This window comes from Urtica dioica, chromosome 9 (assembly GCF_054948205.1).
Source record: "Urtica dioica subsp. dioica isolate 48M chromosome 9, U.dioica_male_clone48M_v1_H2, whole genome shotgun sequence".
Classification (NCBI taxonomy): domain Eukaryota; kingdom Viridiplantae; phylum Streptophyta; class Magnoliopsida; order Rosales; family Urticaceae; genus Urtica; species Urtica dioica.
In genome coordinates this window covers 15322352-15326350 of record NC_142764.1, presented here as the reverse complement: position 1 = coordinate 15326350, position 3999 = coordinate 15322352, and the positions used below count along the sequence as shown (strand labels likewise).

The following is a 3999-nucleotide window of genomic DNA, read 5'->3' as shown; positions in this document are numbered from 1 at the left end:
TTACAAAATTACCATTTTACCCTTCTAGCTATTATTTCCTCAACTCCTTTGTCGCTTGTGAATAAGTTAGAAACAATGTATTGACGAGAAGCTAACAAGTCACATTGTTTCATCCAAAAGAGTCAAGACTCAATTTGGACACTGGCCAGTTCATTTATTCACATTCCAAGGAACAAAGCATGATGTGATATACATTGCATTTCAACAATCTTGTACATGAATTCCATATCTATGAGAACTTCACAAAGTTACTCATGACATTCTCACAACTTAGTACTTCACCAATAGGCCCTGTTCGGAATCACATAGTGAGTCCGAACTCTGACTTTCTCAAATGAGAATACGTAAGCTGTGAAATGGCATGTCTCATTTCAGGATTAAGGTAAGCACGATGCAATTCATACGTAGTGACCTCGAGACATAAGAGGTTAAATGGTTTGTTCTTATCTTGTCTCTAGAAGTGCACTGGTCAATTCAGTACCTTCGGAAGATACCTAGAAGAACTATAGAGTCTCCAACTCTCAATGCCCCATAACCAGACATCATAGATTATCCTAACAATTATACTGAGGTCAATAGTCCTTTGACCCTTAGATTGCGAATATATCGTTTTAAGCAAACTACGAAGAGTTTGTTCATGCAAATCTACATTTTTCTCTTCGTAAGTTGTTTAGTTTGTTTATGGACTAAAGACTAATGTTTTATCATAAAGCTTCAAAGAGACAAAGAAGAATGAATGAACGTTTCAACTTTTTATTTATGAATAAGCACTTACAAGCAAGAGTCTTCATGAGACTTTATTACATCAAATGTACAAAATAAAGATACTACTACTCTTCTTGTGGGCATCATTGATAACATATCCCATATTGCTTTTGGTCGAGATCGTGTATCTTGATTTTCAGTCATCTACAAATATAGATTTAATTCAAATAACTTTTTACTACATCAACAAAAGAATATTTTAAAAATGAATTATTTATACTATATAACATATAAATTTAATCTGTGTTATTTTAATTTATAATTTTCAGTCAAATTATTTTTCAGTCGTGTTATAGGTATTATTTATAATTTGTGTGTTATTTTAATTTATAATTTTCAATCAAATTATTTTAACATACAAATTATTTTCAGTCATGTTATAAGTATTATTTATAATTTGTGTTATTTTAATTTATAATTTCTAGTCAAATTATTTTAACATACAATTATTTTCATTCATGTTATAAGTGTTATGTATAATTTGTGTTATTTTAATTTACAACATAATTAGGTAAATTTGGGTTATGTTATTTGCGATATATCAATCAAGGATTTAAAAACCGGGGGAACCGGACGGGAACCGGTCCGGTTCCCCCTTTTTGGAGCTCCCCGGCACCGGAACCACCAAAACCGGAACTTTCCGGTGGTTCCGGGAAAACCGTCGCGACCTAGACCATTTTTGCCAGCTTTTCGACCGGATCCCGCCGTCCCGCCCATTTCCCGACGCGACGAAGGCCAAATCTTCCCAGATCTCGCCGGTAACCCCTTTCCCGGTCCACTTCCCGGCCAAATTTTATTTTTTGATGATTTTGAGTTTAAAACTTGAAATTTCTTGATAATTTTTGAAGATTAAGTATAAATTGATAGTTGTGAACTTAAATGTAGTGTTGATTTAAGGTTTGTGTTCATGATTCTAATTTTTTGTAATTAATCCGAATTATTTGGTAATTTTTTGATTATTTAGTGATGATTAAGGTTATGATGAAGTGGTTTATTGATTTATGAAGATATTTTGTGACTTGTTTTTAATTTTAGAAATTTTGTGTTGATGTTTGTAATTTTTTTGGATTTAATCCGAATTATTTGATAATTTTGTGATTAGTTAGTGATGATTAAGGTTATGATGAACTTGTTTATTGATTTATGAATAAATTTGTGACTTGTTTTTAATTTTAGAAATTTTGTGTTGATGTTTGTAATTTTTTTGGATTTAATCCGAATTATTTGATACTTTTGTGATTAGTTAGTGATGATTAAGGTTATGATGAACTTGTTTATTGATTTATGAAGAAATTTTGTGACTTGTTTTATCCTACGTACTTTGTATGTTTTTTTTTTGTATATTTCTTTTCTGAATTCCCCTCGGTAAATACCGGTATTTGACGGTATTCCTCTACGGTAACGGTAAGTTCAACGGTACCGGTTTCCTCTTTTTTTCTCGCTTCCCCCGGTATTCCTTTACGGTACGGGCGGTTACCAGTAAATTCGAAGGCTCGGAACGGTAACGGTAACGGTATTTCGAAGGCTCGGAACGGTAACGGTAACGGTACAAGTTGATGCAAATAATGTCCATGCTTTGTTTCATATAAATATGTATATAATGTGCGTTAATTGGATTTTGAATGTTCCAGTGGCATTATCTGCTGGATATATCACTTGCTATACTTCTTGTTGGGGCCAGGCATCAGCTTAGACTTGGAGGGTTCATTCTCAGGCCCGGTCAAGGTAAACCTTCCAAGTGTTTACGTGGTACAATGCTATGAGTTTCTCTTCTTTTACTTTCTTGCCTTTTAACGGCACGTAGAGTGGCTGGGTTTGTATTTATAGTGCTAAATCCATGTTACCTTTTTTATTAGGAAAGGTTCAAGTATGAGTTTATGTGGTACAATGCTATGGGTTTCTCTTCTTTTACTTTCCTGCCTTTTAGCAGCAGCACTGAGAGTGGCTGAGTTTGTATTTATAGTGCTAAATACATGTTACGTTTTTTTATTAGGACAGGTTCACGTATGAGTTTATGTGGTACAATGCTTCGAGTTTCTCTTCTTTTACTTTCCTGCCTTTTAGCAGCAGCACTGAGAGTGGCTGAGTTTGTATTTATAGTGCTAAACCTTGGTTACGTTTCTTTATTAGGACAAGTTCAAGCTGAGTCACTCGGAATGACACTGAGGCCTGATCAGATCCAGAGCTCCATGCCGAGCATGCAAGGCATCCCTGCCAATTCACAGAACTCCTCAGGGGATCAAAAAGATGTACAAAGGCATGTGGGAAAGGTGGCAAGCTCTCTAGACATTTTGGAGCAGCATCACCTTGAAGAGATTAATCGACAAAACATAGAGTTATGGCTTGGTGACCATAATCTGAAAAAAGAGATCCCTGCCAATGCACACAACTCCTCAGGGGATCAAAAAGATGTACAAAGGCATGTGGGAAAGGCGGCAAGCTCTCTAGACATTTTGGAGCAGCATCTCCTCGAAGAGTTATGGCTTGATGACCATAATCTGAAAAAAGAGATCCTACACGGCGCTGCAAAATAAGGATGACAAAATGGCTAGGGATTCTTAATTCGTACCATGTGTTATAATCTAGGCTGACATAGGTCTTTAAACGATAGAAGAGGAAAATCAACGTTTTTTTTTTTTTTTTTTTTTTTTTTTCCTTGAACAAATTAGGCGCACACATGGCTATCAATCACTAAGAAAGCACACTAAACTCTTAAATATTAGTTTTTTCCCCAAGTTTTTCATGCCTTCTCTGATTCCATGCTGTCTATATTTTCTTTATGAAATATAATTAACCACATATGTTTGTCCTTACTACTAATGATCTATCATTGAAAACTTAATACAATTACCCTTGTTGAATAGAGGAATCATGTTCGTTAAAATTACTACTTATGTCCCCGGTAACGTGATACAAGTTCTTTGATTGAAAGAGGTTTCATGAGCATTAAGAAAGACAGTTTTGGTTCTAAACCTTTCTTGATTACATAAATAGGTTGAAAAAGAACTAAATATATACCTTGTAGAGTATTGATATTCCTACGTATGTATCTATTAGGAAAACTTCTAATTTTCATTGCATTAACACACATCTTTCTTCATATTCTGTTGAATTATCAAAATGTAACGGGTTTGTTGGGATAAGCATAAAGGAAACTCGAATCTTCCTTGTACAAACCATGAACATCGTGAGTTGGAACAATGCAAGAGGTCTTGGTTACCCTACAACTTTACA

At 34.6% G+C, this 3999-nt stretch overlaps 1 long non-coding RNA gene across 1 annotated transcript; it reads left to right on the top strand.

Annotated features, from left to right (window-relative positions):
- The first annotated feature begins 2322 nt into the window (after nucleotides 1-2322).
- LOC149385224 (uncharacterized) lies at nucleotides 2323-3578 on the top strand. The gene is made up of 2 exons (XR_016301198.1): nucleotides 2323-2490; nucleotides 2896-3578. It is a non-coding gene; the product is annotated as an uncharacterized LOC149385224 (long non-coding RNA).
- The last annotated feature ends 421 nt before the right edge of the window (nucleotides 3579-3999 follow it).